We start from the raw sequence: 18,832 nt of genomic DNA on the forward strand, positions 1-18,832 counted from the left end.
AGAAAGAGGTCAGCAATGATAATCCACTGTGGCATGTATTACAAGGTGTTTACACAAGCGCAATCACAGGAAGACAGAAAGAAAAGGCTACAAAGAGGACATGGCATTTGAGTTGCGTCTTGAGGGGTGACAAGGCGGGCGCCTACTGACGGTATGGGAAGGAGAGCAGGAAGCACTGCAGGAGGAAGGGACAGCAAGAAGTGAGGCCCTGGCCCACACACGGGTGTGAAATGCACACACCCCATCCATTGGGTGGATCAATCTTCGGGCAAACGTTACTATGTGTCTTCAATGTTCCTAAGCTGGGTGGGGATGACGCAGACAGGACTCAGAAGTGGTCCCTACACAGAAAGGCTCATTGTAAAGTCTGCTCAGAATTGCTGGTAAGCGTCTCAGCTCGACTCAGACTGGAGGTCAGAAAGGTCTCCGCTCCTGCCCTGGGCAAGAGCATCTCACACAGAAGGAACTCAAGTCCCCCAGGACCGAGGAGTTGAAGGAACAGCAGGGCCAGGCAAGCCTTAGGGACAGTTTCTGAGTCAGCACAGTACGGCTCTGGCGGCGCGTCCTCACCCCTTTCACTGGATTCTCCCAGATCCTTTCCTTTCTAAAATCTGCTTCTTGACCACCCTCCCCCTGCAAACACACACACTCACCAAAGACCCCACGGCGGACTTTCCCCTGGACTGCCTTTCCCAGCAATGCCTCTGACTCAAAACTGTGTCCCTCCCCGAGAAAGTCCTCCATCCCTTCCACTATGAAGACCTCAGCCCGATGTTAAGAGGAAGATGAGCAAAGTGAGTAGGAAGATGTGAATGATTACAATTCTCTCAATCTCCCTGAGGCCTCATTTGTTGTTTTTGGGTTTTTTTTTTGCGGTACGCGGGCCTCTCACTGTTGTGGCCTCTCCCGTTGCGGAGCACAGGCTCCGGACGCGCAGGCTCAGCGGCCATGAGGGGCCCAGCCGCTCCGCGGCATGTGGGATCTTCCCGGACCGGGGCACGAACCCGTGTCCCCTGCATCGGCAGGCGGACTCTCAACCACTGCGCCACCAGGGAAGCCCTGATGATTTTTATTTTTTTAATAGCATCATTTAACTCAAATTATAGGTAGCATTTCAGGCAGTCTGGAAGGGATGTTTTAGGGTGGGGACTTGTTTCAATGGTCCTTAGATTCCACAACCACACAGGCTCCCACACCCATGAATAAACTTGGCCCTGGGAACAAAAAGAAGAAACAGTTCTCCCACCCGAGAGGAGACAGCCTCTGCTGTTCTCTGTTTGGGATCCACCAGTTTATGGTGAGCCCTGGGCTGGCCTGGGCAAATCTGCATCTCTTCCTGAAGGGCTGGGAGGCCGGTTGGAAGGGGGCGGTGGCAGTCAGCTGCCCGCAGCATGGTAAGCACAGCTCTGGACCCACGTCTGCCCCGACCAGTTCCCAGCCTCGGAGCCCAGCCTGTCCAGCCAGGGGCTCAGAGAAGCCTGGGGCCCTCAGCCGGAGCACCCTCCTGTCCCCCTTTATTCCCACTCCCAACCTCACTCTATCCTCTTGTTCCTTCCCCAGGGGCCCGGCACTCTGTGGATGTTCAGGGAAACCTGGTCCAGACTCTAGCAACCCCTCTGCGGCCCACCAGGCGCAGCTCCTGCCCTTTCTCAGGTTCTCATAGGAATCCAATCAGGACTTCCTAGCAGGCCTCCGAATCCCAGGCTCTTATCAGTGGTGAGCCAAATCCCATATCTCCTTCTGGGACACAGCCCTAGCAGAGCCATCTCTGGCCCAAAGCCCACCCCAGCTGGGCCTCCCCGGAGTAGAGGATTTATCTTTGGGGAGCTGAAGCGCCAGGGCCTCCTCAAAGCCTCAGGTTAAATATCCACTGATAAGGCCCAGCCACATCCTAAGGGGTGTCTCCTGCTGGTGCGCGGGTGAATTGGTCCTGGAGGCCCGTCCTCCAGCAGCTGGGTGTGGCATCGCCTCACCAGCCCTCAGAAAAGGCAGCTTCGAAGGAGATGGTGACCACAATCCTTCCAAACCGGAGGATCAGGAGTCTGGAACGCTTTCACCTCTTTGTTTCTCCAGTTTCGGGAAAACAGACAAAAGTCATCTCGAGGGGTGAAGGAAAACTTATCAGCTGACGAGAGCTCAAGGAAACCTCGGCTGTTTCGCAGGCTCATTCGTTTATTTTCTGTCCAGTCACCCTGACAGCCCCTACTGGGCTCGCTTCCCTTCCCTGTAAACAATTAAACTCATTCTGCTCTAATTAAACTCATTCTGTTGGATAAAGGTATATAACCTTGGAGGGCCCATAAAAAATGGCTTCCCTCTGAAGACTTCCAAAAGCGCGTGGTCCCTTTGTCAGGCCCTGGACAACGTTAATTTATGTCGTCGCTATCTTACTCTGAAGAACTCGAGTTACTGCACATCTGCTCTCTGCCTAATCTTTGCAGGAACATTGTGGTGGTCTTGTCAGCTCAAAACACCTAGTGGTCTCTTAACCGTTTCCTGCCCCAGACGTCCAGGCTTTCGGATTTGATTCTCTCTCCGCCTGTGCCCCCGGAGAAGCTTTCCACTGCCTTTCAGGCAGTGTCCTGGCTGTTCCGCGTCCCCGGACTCCAGCTCGGGGGGACTCCCGCTCCCAGACACGCTGACTTCAGGTAGAGACTGGGAAGCCCGGCAGGAGAAGAAAGCAATTATCCCTTCATGTTCAAAACGGAGGGAAAAGATGATATGAGAGGGGAAATTATGCAAGAAAATATGGATGCCAGACAATGCTGTTCTTCAGTCTGTGGTTGCAATTAGAATTTAATTGAATAGAATAAAAATATCAGCGTATATTACATTAGTAAAGGCATTCTTTTGTAGAACCTTTGCTTTAACTGTATGTGTGTGTGTGTGTGTGTGTGTGTGTGTGTGTGTGTGTGTGTATTTTCTGGGTTATACTTAAAAATTCCTTCCTATGAGTTGCAAAATAGTTTGAAATTCTGGTGTAGTGCATTTGGAGCTGTCTCAGTTCTACGGCTTTAACATTTCCCATCAGTGTGACTGTGACCAAGTCCATTATGGTCTCCGAGTCTATTTTCTCAACTACAAATTGGGAGTGGTAATAATATGCACCATATTAGGGTGATTGAGAGGCCCCAATAAGATAAAGTGCGTGTGAGCTTTACTGCAAGGTTCTATGCCAATCGAAATCCACCTCACACCCCACCCAGGAAGGGCTTCACGGAGGACGCCCAAGTTTGGTACCCGATGAGAGAAAGGAAATCACGGAGGAAGCCTCAGGCTCAGGTGTGGCTTCACGGAGGAAGCCTCAGGCTCAGGTGTGGCTTCACGGCGGAAGCCTCAGGCTCAGGTGTGGCTTCATGGAGGAAGCCGCAGGCTCAGGTGTGGCTTCAGGACCTCACACGCTGCTTCATTTATTTAACAATATTTACTGAATGCCTTCTATGCATCAGTGACTATTTGAGTGACTGTGGATAAACAGAAAATGCTCTGACTCCGTGGAGCTGATGTTCCAGTGGGGGGCAGCCAAATTAAAAGAAAAAAATGATAGTGTGCGACATGACGTTGAATTCTCTGCGGAAAATGGCCTACAAGTAGACCAGTGCATTTGTTACCAATTTTATCTAAGATCCCACGTAATTTTTTTAGCAAGTTTTGGTGGCTGAAAATGTTGGGAAACCACTGTATAACTTTGCTACTTTGGGGTGATGTGGTATGTAAGGTACCCAAAGACCCTTTTTGCAAAGGACACCCTCGGAATGTGTTCCCTTTAAGAGCTCTCTGGGATAATCCACCTTGGGCATCTTTTGATGACATCACCATCAGTTTTTTTTTTGTTGTTGTTTGTTTGTTTGTTTTTGCGGTACGCGGGCCTCTCACTGTTGTGGTCTTTCTCGTTGCGGAGAACAGGCTCCGGACGCGCAGGCTCAGCGGCCACGGCTCACGGGCCCAGCCGCTCCGCGGCATGTGGGATCTTCCCAGACCGGGGCACGAACCCGTGTCCCCTGCATCGGCAGGCGGACTCTCAACCACCGCGCCACCAGGGAAGCCCCACCATCAGTTTTAATAAAAAGCAGCTTTAAATCAACAAGAAGGGCTTCTTGTCTAGAAGACAAGTAAACACATGGAATTTGTTACCTGAACTAGTTGTAGAGCCAAAACATAGACAGGTTCAAGACAGGCTTAGATAAATACATGGATAATAAATGTTTAATGGCATTTCAAATTTTTAAAAGAGATCATACGAACTATACGGCGTCCATGAGAGCTCGTGAGTACTCTTGGCTTCTTTGTACCAAGCCAGTGGCTTACGCACCATCCCCATCATCAACACTATATAACTGCTGTCTGGTGACTTAAGTCCCGGGTCTCCAGCTTTTGTGATAATTTTTAGCAGCCAAGTTCAAAGGCTGGGAAACCAAACCTAAGGTTGGGAATCCTGGATACTCAGCCTCGCTTCCAGTTTTCACTTCTAAGTCAGTTCACATTTCTAAGACCCACACTCTCCTTTACAAAACTAGTCTCATTGACCTTTGAGGCCCCACTGAGTGAAGGAAAAACAAAAAGAGAAAACTGCTGATATAAAATTGTATCATGAGAGGGACTTCCCAGGTGGTCCAGTGGTTAAGACTCTGCACTTCCACTGCAGGGGGGCACGGGTTCGATCCCTGGTCACGGAACTAAGATCCCACATGCTGCGTGGTGTGGCCAAAAGAAAAAAATAAAATAAATAAAATTGTATCATGAGATCCTATCCATTTTGGAGGAGAAATCAGCACACTGTTGCCATGAAGCTTTATGAGGTAACAACGAGCGTGTGAATTAACCGTGCTGGAAGATCTGACCCTAGGTCTTACACACTCAGAATCTTGAATTTGTCAGCACATAGAAGGTGGAACTGTTTCTCAAAGGCAGTGCTCATTAACCAAACTGAGATTTACATATAAAAGCGAAATTCAAAGTTTTACTAAAAAGGCAAAAATATATATATATATTGCCCTATGGTCTAAAACAGGGTCAGCAAACAATGGCTTGTGGGCCAGCTCAGCCTGACGCCTGTTTTTGTAAAGAAAGTTGCGCTGGAGCACATCCAGGCCCTAGGCTTACGTATTGTCTGGGGCCGCTTTCCCCCCAGGAGCGGCAGAGCTGCGTTACGGCCACAGAGCTGCTGTGGCCTGCAAAGCTGAAAATATCTACAGTCTTGCCCTTTACAAAAAAGTCTGCCGAACTCTGGATGTGAATATTTTTGTTAATACAATTAACACATTCTCTCCTTGAAGTAGTATAAACTAACGTGGGAAGTTTGTTTGATGAGCATAGGAACAGAACAGGTGGGCTTCCTTGGGTGATATGAAGGATTAATTCTCAGCTGAGAAAGTATAAGACATAGTGTCTATTACAGAGGAGCCATAATATTAAAGTCCACCAGACAAGCTTCTTCGTCCTTTGGGCTGTGCTTGAATGGACCCTGCCACAATTTTCTTCTCTCTGTCTTTTGTTACTGTGCCTCCGTTGCTAAAGAATCCCCATCAGATTTATGTAGCAGGCTAACCGTCAGGCTTCATGTAGCATGAACAAAACTGGTCCTGTTTCCTCCCTCCACAGAGCCAGCTCATCACAGTGACACAGCTGAACGGAACACAGAAGTGACTCCAAAGCCATGACGTGAAACATAGCTATGGACTCGGTGCTCTCAATGGTGGTAAAGGATGGCTACTCCTGGCAACACAGCCAACTTCTGAAAATCATCTTTAGCTCCCTCACGCATGTTACACTGCTAAATCTTCTTTCTCCTTTTTCAAAATTCCATTATGCTGTATATGAGATGTCTTCATCACACAGGCAGACCGCCTTTCTCATTTCGAGTTGTATTTCTCTAGGTATCACCATGCCTTTTCTTATGTACAACAACTTAGTGTCTCCTAGTTCTGTTCTTCACTCCTCACCAAGATGCTATGGCTAGGGAAACAAGAAAAGAAAGAAAGAGAGAAGGGGGGGAGAAAGAGAGAGAGAAAGAAAGGAAGGAAAGAGGAAGGAAGGAAGGAAGGAAGGCAAGAAAAAAGGAGAACAGAAACAGAGAAGAAAGCTCCTAATTTGTAAATCTTATTCCTGCCATATTTCAATAAAGTTGTTGCATGTTGACTTGTGTCCTCCCCCTCCAAAAAAAGATGTTGACGTCCCAACTGCCAGTACCTCAAAATGTGACTTGTCCATTGTTGCAGATGTAATAGTTAGGGTCAGGTCATACTGAAGTAGGGTGGGCCCCTGATCCAATATGATTGGTGTCCTCATAAGAAGGCAGCCATGTGAAGAAAGAGACACACAGAGAACACCATGCAACAACGGACACGGAACTGGGGTGATGCAAACCAAGAAACCAAGCAATTGCAGGTAAACACCAGAAGCTAGGAAGAGCCAAGGAAGGAGGCCCCTCTACATTTCAGAGACAGCATGGCCCTGCTGTCATCCTGACTTCAGACTTCTGCCTTCCCGTACTGTGAGGCAATACATGTCTGTTGTTTTAAGTCACCCAGTTGGGGTGTTTCATTACAGCAGCCATAGCAAACTGATACATAAATATATTGAACCAAGTCTTGTAGCTCAGTGCCAGACTGTGTGCCAGACTATTTCAGGGCATTGGTTTGATAGCTGAACCCATTCTCTTTTTCCAATTTTTGGGGGGCTCCTCATGTTCAGCCCCACTTACTTTCTGCACGTAAGATGGCAGACATTTTGCTATAAGAATTATTTCCCATCTACCTCGATAAATCCTTTTTAGAAACATTCTGCACTAAGCACTGTGTCTAGTACAAGAACACTTTCCTAAAACAATGTGTGGAAGTACCTCTTCTTAGACATTTCTAACACATGTCAAGTTCTCTCTTCCGTGGGTGTGCAGTGGGTTAAGAAACTAAAACACTCGTCCACCCACTCCAAGGCCTTTCTTTTCTGTGACTGTGATTTACCACACTGCCCATTAACCTCAGCATCTGGAACCAGGCCACACTCCTCCCCCAAATCAGACACATCCTTTAAGGATGGACCAACATCCTTTAAGAAACATCGAGACTCATGCAGATTCTGGCTCAGTCACTGGTAAATAACAGTGATGATGATGACAGGAGTCTTTGGCTTTTTAAGCCATAAACTTAGCTCCAGAGTTTTGATTCATAGCTGGATACGAAACACTGTGGGAACTTTGATTAGCAGGTGGTCCCATCAGGTGGATGAATCGTTTCTACTTTCTCCATAGTTATTCGCAGTTCATTTTCCCTTCAGGATTTTTTAGGTAAGGGCTTGGAACTCTAACATGTTTGGGTTTTAAATTCTGGAAGGCACGCGGTGGAATTTTTTGGCACTCTATTCTGAGTGATTTATGTACTGCTCCCATTGGATGATCTGTTTTACGCATGTGTGAAGGACTGATGCTCTGGAAACGTTTGCTTCAAGTTTGCATGTGTTGGCCCTTCTGCACCCTGCACTTCACACTGAAATGAAAAAACTCCTTCCCCGAGAGATAGTTATACTACATCCTGAGGGAAAAGATCTTGAGATCCTTTCACCCCTTTTTTTTCCCACTGGTAAGCATCATTAAGAAGCCAAGAGTAGGAACTCTGATTTTAAGATCAGCTGGGAAGATACCCAGCTAAAATAACTTGGAAATATGTTGGGAATTTCAAAAACATGATGTGTGGAGAAAGGATAATTAAAACAAGAATCTCTGAGGCCTCCAGAAAGCAGCAAAGCAGCAAATTCTGCTAAGGCATCTGGTAAGAGTTTCTCTTTGATGATAGCAGACAATTAGTGGCTCTTCCACTTCTGAGAATGAACATTGCCCTTGTTAAACAGAAAGAGCACTGTGAACAAGTCATCTCCAAATCACCCTGAAGGTAGCGGTGTTGAAGCATCAGCCCTCTTGGAATAACTCCTGCCAGAGTCATCCTCTAGGACAGTGAGAAACATGCTGGCTTCATAAAGAATGGTATCAGTCCCAGAATTTAGAATTTAGAGCTGGAAGATGGCAGAGATATTCCACTGGGTTTTAGACAGGCCATTGAGTCTATCCATTGGGCACCCGTCAATAAATAAGATTATGTCATCTTGATCTTTCACTATCAGTTGGGAACCCCATGGGGTGTAGGGTCAAGCCCACTGGGAAATAATCAATAATAGCCCCGTGCTAACAGGGGTCACGTCTGGCAGTCTGGTTTGTCAACAGGAACCCTGTATTCACACAAAGAACTGTCTAGCTTATGAATAATCTTTCTTCATCTAGGATAACAAGCGATTTTCTAGTGGCCCGTCCCCATGCTTGGTGCCATGGGAGAGATCAATGTACCCAGATGCACCCCTATGAAGGCAAAGACTAGTCTGGGTGCTCTTCGAGACAGCATTGTATCAATTAGCATCCATGAGGCAGACAGATGGCACATTAACGAGAGTTCAAGCAAAGGAAGTTGAATGAAGAAGCAGGGTGAAGGGAACCACGACGGATGCTGACATGCTGGGAGGAGCGACAGCAGTGATCTGTCACCACCCTGGAGTCTGAGAGAACACACAGAGGGAGTGGCACTCCCGGAGCCTGAAGCATTGGAGCCATGGGAGAAGGCGCAGGTCCTTCTGCAGCAGGTGACGGAGCCACTACTACAACTGCAGTGAAGCAGGAGGGACTAGGAAATGAACAGGGGCCTCCTTTCTCTTCCTAGCCTGCAGTCTGCTGGAGCCACTCTCCTTTAGTCCGAGCTCAAGGCAAGCTCTCCTTTAGTCTGAGCTGGGAGAGGTGACGGAAGCAGTGTACAAAGAAAATCATTCTGGCCATGGGGTCCCAGATGGACTGCACTGGGGAGCAACTGGAGGTATGAAGACGGGTTAGGAAACTACTCAAGCTAAGAGGTAGTTCCGGCATGAAGTGATAAGGGCTCAGACTGCAGTTATGACAGTGGGAAAGGAAGGACAGGGCAGACTCAAGAGACATTGGTGAGGATGACAAACAGGCCTCAGCGACTAATTGAAAGTGTAGGGATGGCTGAGGAGAGGAGGAAACAACGGTGCTCAAGAGGTTTGCAGCCTAACTGACTCGGAAAATGACGGTGTTATAGAGAGATGTGGCGAGTTAGCTGGAGAGGGGGAGGCTAATAATTTACTGAAACAATTATGGTGATTTTAAGGTTCCGGTACACCATCTGGGATGATATTTATTGGAGGTATTCTTCTTCACACGAATACTTCACCTGGGTTCAAGAGCTCATAAATGGCCTGGCTGTCCACCATTTCCCCAAACCCCAAACCTAAGACATCCTCACCAATCCTTTCTCCATTACTCCCAAATTAATCGTCTCCAAATCCTATTCATTTTACTTTTATCTCTCAAATCTACCCACCTTCCCCAATCCCATACTCTTTGTCTTTGTTTCGACCACAATCATCTTTCACCTAGAGTTCAGCGATTCTTTACTAAATGGTGTCCTGCCCCACCCCCACCATTTTCCACGAAGAAGTCAGCCAGGATGGTCTTCCTAAATAAGAAATCAGATTCTGCCATCTGCAGATTATATCCCTTCGGTGGCTCCCTTGGGATAAAGCCTTAACAGAACACGATAATCTTCTCATAGTTGACACCTGTTTCACTGTCTGCCCTCATCTCTCATCATTCCATGTCTCACCTTCTATGTCCCAACCACACTGAGCTATTTACATTTTCTTGAATGTGTCACACACTCTCTCACTCCCAACCTTGCACGTGACCGCCTTCTCTGTCTGGATTATCTTCCTTCTTTCACAACGCATCATTCTCGACATCAAACGTCAAAATATCCCTCCTCCTTCAGGGAGACTTTGCTGACATCCCAAGGCCACTCTGGGTATCTCTTTTCTGTGTTTCCTCAATATTTTATTCGTCCTGTAGCATTGCTTGTAACACTGTGTAGAATTAATTGCTTATTTGCTTATGTGACTTCCACTCTAGATCTATGTGTCTAACCACAAAAAAGTATTTGTTTAATGAATGAATAAATAAAGCAAGTAGACACATTGTTCTCTTGGTATTTCAATCAATTCAACAAGCTGGCACTGTATAACTACTACTTGCTGTGCCCTGTGCTGGAGGTGGGGTGTATAATGGTGCGTGCACTCCTGCAGACAAGAAATGTACAATCTAGTATAGTAGAGTCAGTGATAAGTCAGCAAATATATTACACAAAGTGTTCAGCAATATGGAAGGGTCAGATGAGTGCAGTGGAAAAGGCCTATACTTAAACTCAGGTCGAGGTTCAAATTTATTCTCCAATTTTTATATGACCTTGAACAAAAGGCTGAACCTCTTAAACCCCAGTCCTTTAATCTATAATGAGGACACAAATCCTATTTTAGGCCTTATTATGATTAAATAATAACCGTGGGGCATCATAGGGTTCGTAGATGTTCAATAAATGCTATTTTCTTCCTTTACATGTTTTGCTGTTGTGTTTGTGCTGTCATTGTTCGGGACTTAAAACATCTTCGGATACACCTTGTTAAAACGTAACAGCGGGTGAGGTGTGGGGATGGGGCAGAATTTAATCACAGAAAGGGGCTCAGATATTTCCTGAGAGCTTTTGCTAGGGGAAGAAGGAAAGGTCTCTGGGAAGGGTCCAGAAACTGAGGCAGAGACTCAGTGGGTGGATGTGCACGGGAGGGGGAACTGGGATCTGATTGGCATGTTGGCCTATGGCTGATACTGGCCTCCTCACTTGAAAATCCTAGGAGTTCCTAACGTCCACAGAGTTTTCCAGCCACAGCTAAGACCCATCCACTCACAGCTCTCACACATTTTCTCCTTCTTTCCAACCAGCTCAAAAGGACCTCGATGTGACCAGCAACAGCAGCAGCAGAGCAAAGCTAAAACTGCAGGCTTGCCTCTAGCTAACTATATTTCTTCACAGTGTCTTTTTTTTGTTTCTTCTTTAATCCATCAGCTCTTTTCCTGGCCCTATTCCTGCCTTAGTTTGAGATCTCTGCTAAATTTCCCCAGATCAGGGATTTTAACGTAGCGGTGGGTTATCCCCAGTGAGCAACGAGGGCAAAAATTGAGTACAAAACAATAAAATGGAAGTAAGAAAAAAAGAAAGAAACCAAAATAAATATCAAAAGCAAAGAAAGGAAGAAGAAAATTGGACTCTATTTACAGATGGCATGAGTATTTGTGCTGAAAACCTCAAGGAAATCTACATGACAGCTACTAGAATATGTAAATTTAGCAAGGTGGGAGAGTACAAAGTGAAGCATCCAAAAGTTAATTGTATTCTGTACGCCAGCAGTAAACAATCAGAAAATTAAATAATAAAAATTCGATTTGCAAGAGTACCTAAAAACAAACAATACTTAGGAATATATTTAACAAAAGATATGTGAGAACTCGTCACTGAAAATTATAGAACATTGCTCAAAGAAATTAAGGAAGAATCACATACATGGAGAAATAATCCATGTTCATAGGTTTATTGGAAGGTTCCGATTCATAGTACGTTAAAATTCATAGGTTCATTGAAAGATTCAACTGTTAAGATTTCAATTCTACTCAAATTGACTGAGGGATTCAAAGTAACCCCAGTCAAAATTCCAGCCAGTATTCTCACTGAAATTGACAAGCTCATTCTAAATTTTATTTGGAAATGTGACAGCTCTAGAATAGCCAAAACAATTTTGAAAAAGAAGAACAAGATGGACCTTGATAGTGTAAGAAGAACTTATGCTATCTACAAAAATCGAGATAGTGCAGTACTGACAGAAAGATAGACAAAAGGAACAATGAAACAGAATAGAGTCCAGAAAGAGATCCACACATATATGTCTAATGGTGCTGGAATGACTGGATATCCATATGCAAAAAAAAAGTGTCAATTCAAACTATACACAAAAATTAACTTGAAATGATCATAGACCTAAATGTGAAGCCTAGTACTATAAAATTTCTAGAAGAAAACAATGGAGAAATTTTAGTGACCTTGGGTTTTGTGAAGATTTCTTAAATAGGAGAGAAAAACCATGAGCTATAAAAGAAAATGCCAGTAAGTTAGACTTTATCAAAATAAAAATGTGGGTCTTTAGGGCTTCCCTGGTGGTGCAGTGGTTAAGAATCCGCCTGCCAATTCAGGGGACACAGGTTCGAGCCCTGGTCCGGGAAGATCCCACGTGCCGTGGAGCAACTAAGCCTATGCGCCACAACTACTGAACCCGAGTGCCACAACTACTGAAGCCCATGTGCCTAGAGCCCGTCATCCACAACAAGAGAAGCCACCACAATGAGAAGCCTGCTCACCACAATGAAGAGTAGCCCCCACTTGATGCAACTAAAGAAAGCTGGCATGCAGCAATGAAGACCTAATGCCGCCATTAATTAATTAATTAATTAATTAATTTTTAAAAATTGGGGTCTTTAAAAGACATTGTCAAGAAAATGAAAAGACAACCAAGAGAATGTAAAAAATGTTTGCAAAGCATATATTTAACAAAGGACTTGTATCCAGACTATTTAAAGAACACTTACAATGCAATAATAAAAAGACAAACAATCCAATTAAAAAAAGAGTGAAAGAATTGAACAGACACTTCACTAATGACAGTATACAAGTTGCATGAAAAGATGTAAATGACACTAGTCACCAGGGAAATGGAAATTAAAACTACCGTGAGATTCCACCATGCACCCATTAGAATGGCTATAATTAAAATGGACAAAACCAAATGGAGGTGAGGATGCTCAGCGACTGGAATCCTCATACACCCCTTCTGGGAATATTATATGGCTCAATCACTCAGAAAAAAACCTTTTGGTAATTCCTGAAAAAGTGAAACATATGACCCAGACGTTCCACTCCCAAGTATATACACAAAAGAAATGAAAATATATGTCCACACAAAGACTTGTACACAAGTATTTATAACAGTTTTGCACACAATAACCCTAAATTGGAAATCATCCATAGCAGCTTTATGCACAAAAATCAAAACCAATCCAGATGTTCACCGGCAGGTTATGGATAAACAGAAAGTGATACATGCACATGGTGGAATATTATTCAACAATAAAAAGAAACAAACTGCTAAATACACAACAAAATGAATAAATGTCAACATCATTATGTTGCGTGTACGATGCCAGACATGAGAGTATGATTCCATTTATATAAAGGTCTAGAAAATTTTAAAAATCTGTGACCAAAAAGCAGCTCTGTTTTGATTGGGGCCAAAGTAGAAGAAGGGAGGAACAACAAAGAAGCAAGGAGAAATTCTGGAGAATGATAGAAATATTCTCCATCTTGATTGTGGCAGTAGTTCCACATGTGTACACACTGAGTTGTGCATTTTAAATGGATGCATTACATTGTACGTAAATGATATCTCAATAAAGTTGATTTTCAAAAACAAAGAAGGCTAGCCCAATGCTATGTGTCTCCATATACCTACATCTCTACATATAACCACCGTCTCTGGAATTTGAACTTGAACTTTCCAAACAACATCAGTTACCTCACGGTCTCATAGAATGAGGAACGCATTCGCTGTCCATTTTCCTTTCCTTCCTGTCATGCATACCTCCACATTTCACTCTGTCTACCACTCCACCCACAAAATAAAAGTGTGAAGTTCCCTTCTGACTAATGCAACAACTTTAGACTCCCCCTGAAACAACAAACACAACAGCACGTGTGCATGGCGTATGTGCGCCCTTTCCCCCAAAACATCCGTTTATGGGGGGCGCTATACAAGGAAGCAAGTGATGTAATCATTATACGTGATAACTAAATGGTTAGAGGACAGGAATAAAGAATTGTAGGAGTTAACTATGAATCTGTGATGATACATAAATCATGTCACTTTGGAGTGGATTATTGAGGAGGAAGGGGACAACCATTTTCAGATTAGCTGCATCAACACGGATGTGCAGGGACTTCCCTGGTGGTCCAGTGGTCAAGAATCCGCCTTCCAATGCAGGGGACTCGGGTTCGATCCCTGGTCGGGGAACTAAGATCCCACATGTCGTGGGGCAAGTAAGGCGGCGCGTTGCAACTACTGATTTCTAGCGCCTCAACTAGAGAGCCCGCCTGCTGCAAACTACAGAGCCCACGTGCCCTGGAGCCTGCACACCACAACTAGAGAGGAGCCCGCGTGCTACAACTAACACACCGTGCAGCCAAAAAATAAATAAATGAAATGTTAAAAAAAGAGAGAAAGAAAACCACTGGATTTAAAAAAAACAAACAAAACAAAAACACTGGTCTACAAGGTTTCACGGGTGTCCTGCACACCCTCACCTTCAGGTCACCTGCTACACAGAAGGTCAGCTAAACTAGCTTGTTTCCTTCAGTCTAGCCCAGAGGTCCCCAACTTTTCGGCACCAGGGACCGGTCTCGCGGAAGACCGGTGGGGGTGGGGATGGTTCAGGTGGCAATGCGAGCGATGGGGAGCCATGGGGAGCAGCAGATGCAGCAGCTCACTCGTCCCCTGCTGTGCGGCCCGGCTCCTAACAGGCCGCACACCAGTACTGGTCCATGGCCCGGGGGTTGAGGACCCCTGGTCTAGTGAGTATTTTCTGCTAGTGGGGATTCCTTAAAGCTGCAATTAGTTAGCCTGATCCTATAATTTGCTGTGTTCCCAAAGCCAGTCACAATAATTCCTCCTGATTCCAAGAAGGTATGCCCAGCATCTAGAACATCTTTCTGCTATTGTCCACATACCCAGTCCTATTATTCTGACCAGCTGATGACTGATATTTGTGTAGGGTCTGAGTTCTGCTACTCGTGTCAATAATATCTGCTGACTCAGAGAAGCATTATTGTAGTTAACGTAGAGGTCTTGCTAACCTCTGTCTCTTTCTGAAGGCCAGTTAGTATTGCTTCTGAGTTAGGGCATTGGAATCATGAAATTTTGCTGAATATGGTCGTAACATTGAATTCCTGCCAGTTACCCTCTGGTCAGAAGTATTAGAGGTCTGCAGATGGTCTGGCAAGGTTTCTAGAAGCAGTAGAAACCAGCAGCTGACTGCACAGCTATATAAAATTAAAAGCTGTTTCAAGATATGTACCATATGTACATGTACAAATCCATTAGGTAACATGGTGAGCTTTTTGCATTATATGGGTATTAAATGCTATGGGAAATAAGGGACAATCAGAGAAATACATTGGCAAGGAAAAGAGAGAAACATGTATCGAAATCTTAACCTAGGATGGTTGCTTCCCAGTTTTTTGGTTTTTTTTTTTTTGCGGTATGCAGGCCTCTCACTGCCGCGGCCCCTCCCGTCGCGGAGCACAGGCTCCAGACGCGCAGGCTCAGCGGCCATGGCTCACGGGCCCAGCCGCTCCACGGCACGTGGGATCTTCCCAGACCGGGGCACGAACCCATGTCCCCTGCATCGGCAGGCGGGCTCTCAACCACTGCGCCACCAGGGAAGCCCTGCTTCCCAGTTTTAATAGGATATATATCAGTTAAGAAAACATGGAGAAAACAGATGCAAGACTTAAAACTCTAAGAAGACTGGTCAGTAACAATGAGTGAAAATAGCAATGCCTCTTTTCTAGAATCCTTAAAATATATTAGTGTCTTGTTTTAAATTAGAGAGAGACTAAATTAGTATTTTTATGACAATTATGACAGCAAGTCTAGCACTATGGTTTTCATTTTAGGAGTGTTATAGATCTGCATAATATTGTAGGAGCAAGGAGTATGATCCTTATACCCATTGAAGAAATTAGTGATAAGAAGTTAGACTAGCAGAGAAATGAACGTTCAAAGGGAAACTTTGAAAAGATAATGAGATATTTGAATGAATTCAAGGAAACCTGTTTACCAGCTGTTTGGCTAAAAGTTCACGTAAAAAAATTCAGGGATGAGGCCTGCACTATTTGAAACTCTATGTGTCTTCAGGAGACCAACACTGGGATTAAAACTGAAAATCTTTCATCACTTTTCTGAATATTGGGACAATATGGTGTTCAATTGTAATCCATATGTTTAGCATTTTTAAGGTCAGGTTTCTTCCGGGTTTCATGAGCCATCAGGGAACCTCTTCTTTTAGTTGTGTAAGCCAAGGTGACTCTGTAATGAACCAGGGTACAAGCCTAGTTTTTACACACTTTTCATGATCTCTGTCCCCGATCAGAGAAGGATCTCTCTGGTCTGAGTCTGCCTGACACTGATGGCATGTGTGGGCAGGTCTGCTGTACGCCTGCCTGGTCTGCAATTCTAGGTGATGCTGGGGTTTCAGAGGAAGAAGGGATCATACTCTGACCCTCTCTGAGTTCAGAAACAAAACAGAAATAGACACCAGAAGGATCAAGGTGGGGAACACTGAGAGTGGCAAAGAATGGTTCCCCGCCAAAAGGAATTGTCAGCGGAAGTTTTCCTTTAGCTCAGGTTAGCTTTCAAAAGACATTTCTCTAAGCGAAAGTTAATATTAAATTGGAGTTCAGAGAGTAAACTAAATTTCTTAAACACTGTAGTCTGAAGCCATCTCTTTAGGGTAGCAAAGTTGAAATCCATATGCTACAGATGATCTCTGACTTCAAACAATTTTAAAGGACCGACATCACACTTTTTCATACTCCTTGTTATTATTAGCTCTATTCAAAAACACGTTTCTCACAGGTTCTTTGCACACTGTTAAATGTGCAACAAAGGTAGACGCATTTATTTTTAAGTGAGGAGAATTTTCAAGGACCTTAGGCCTCACTGTTCAGTTTGTACAATAAGTGGGTGGGACATTATATGGATGACCCGGCATTCATGGGTCGCGCTGAAGAATAAATCCCTTAGAATTAATTCCTATCTTTTTTCTTGAATTTTGGTACCTGGCTGTTTTTTGCAGTGGCATCTTCCGTCTTTTATCCCAGTTTACAGTTCTATTCTGCCCCTATATCCACGTCTGGTATTCACCACAAAGTTGTTGAAGAAGTTATTATTGAACAAATCATTGTTGAATCAACGAGTTTTCTACCATAAAGCAGCAAATTAAACACTATGTCTAAGTTATTGGCATACGGAAAGATGAAAACCCACAGGCCTCGTAAAAGAACCTTTAGGCAGCAAATTTTTTACTGCCTTAATTTTTTTTACCTTTAAAGTTTTCCTTTCTTCTTTTTTCTGGAGATAACTGGAGTTTGTTGCTTAATTTTCTAGAGTTTTCTCAAGCAGCCTTCCCCCAAAGTCCAACGCTAGGAAGGCTGCACAGGTGAGCAGACCGGCGAGCGTGTGATTGAGGCGTAATCTTGAGTCACAGCCACGGTCCTGGTTAACTCGTTCTTAAAGGAGCGGGAGGGGGAAGGGGGAAGAAGGGGGGACCCTGGTTGGGGTCAGGGGGAGACGGTGGCTGGGGTGGGGAGGGTGGTACAGAGGACAGCAGGCCCAAGGGTAGGGGTGCTGGCGGAACGGCCAGCCGCAGCGCGGCCGGCGTTTCCCGGCCGGGTTACTAGCGCCGCCCGTGAGGCGCCTGCGCGTTACACCCAGAGCCCCGCCCCTCGCACCCGTTACGCCATCATCCGGGCCAATCAGAGTGAGGAGGTCCGGCAGTGCCGGAGAGTCTTTGCCCAGCTGGCTAGAGAGTCAGTGCCACAGAATTCACGAACATTCTTAACCAAGTCGTGACCCGACCTTCCGGTCTGAAGACTGACGGTTTTAGCATTGAATCCTGTTGCATCATGGTGACCGTGATGGGTAGTGACACGACCAGCAAGCTGGGCTTCGAGGAATTCTAGTGCTTGTGGAGCAACATCAAAATGTGGCAAACAGTTTGACGTTGACCGTTCAGGGACCATGGGCAGCGGTGAACTCCCCAGGAACCTTTGAGGCAGCAGGGTTCCGCCTGAATGAGCATCTCTACGACAGGATCATCGGACGCTACTCAGACGGGGGAGGGAACATGGATGTTGACAGCTTCATCAGCTGTCTGGTCAGACTCGTCAGATTTCTGTGCCTTCAAACCTCTTGACAGACGTGGCACCGGACAAATCCAGGTGGACAGCCAGGAGTGGCTGCAGCTGACCATGTATTCCTGAATGGGAGCCCCAGACCTGCCCCCTCATTGCCTCGCCGCAGGACTCACCTTGGACTCTTCCGTCTCTCCCAGGGCTGAGGCTGATCGCAGTCACACCTTCACGGGCCTTTCAGTTCTCCCAGCCCTTGGCATCCAGCTTCTCAGTCAACAGCCAGGGCCCAACAAGCTTCACCACGCCCTGCCCGCAGGGTGACCCCAGGCCAGCACACCCAATCTCACACCCACTGCGTGACCCCTCTCCCGCACCAGTGCCACGTCCAACACTTGTGTTGCTTCCACATCCCAAGGGCCCTTCTCTCAGTTCTGGGAGGATCAGTCCAGTCCCTACACACCCTGGCATACCCATTCAGTTACCACCCGGAGAGCCCGAATTCCAGGCCATAACAGGCCCATATGCCCCAGTGCCTTTGTCTGTATTCTGCTCCCAGCCTGCCAGGCCCAAAAGGACAAAAATGTACCCCAGTGGCTGCTCTCTCTGAAAAAAAGAAAAAAAAACAGTCCAACAACTTTTCGCAGTCACTATAAACTCACGCATACCTCAAAGCCTTTTTGAAGAACTAACATACAGCTCAAGATTTTAACACTGCTATTTTGTGCTACAATTCAGATTTACTTAGTTAGGTCAGAAAAGTTCCCTCAGTACAGAAATCCATAGTCTTCCCCCCCGCCTTTTTTTTTTTTTTTTTTTTTTGCGGTACGCGGGCCTCTCACTGTTGTGGCCTCTCCCGTTGCGGAGCACAGGCTCCGGACGCGCAGGCTCAGCGGCCACGGCTCACGGGCCCAGCCGCTCCGCGACATGTGGGATCT

The 18,832-nt window shown here is 45.6% G+C and overlaps 1 pseudogene; it reads left to right on the plus strand.

Annotated features, from left to right (window-relative positions):
• Window positions 1-1,198: 1,198 nt before the first annotated feature.
• Window positions 1,199-18,340, plus strand: LOC111173584 (calpain small subunit 1 pseudogene; annotated as a pseudogene).
• The last annotated feature ends 492 nt before the right edge of the window (window positions 18,341-18,832 follow it).

Source organism: Delphinapterus leucas, chromosome 21, assembly GCF_059928025.1.
Source record: "Delphinapterus leucas isolate spDelLeu-1000000601 "Yukka" chromosome 21, BTC_Dleu_Yukka2, whole genome shotgun sequence".
NCBI lineage: Eukaryota > Metazoa > Chordata > Mammalia > Artiodactyla > Monodontidae > Delphinapterus > Delphinapterus leucas.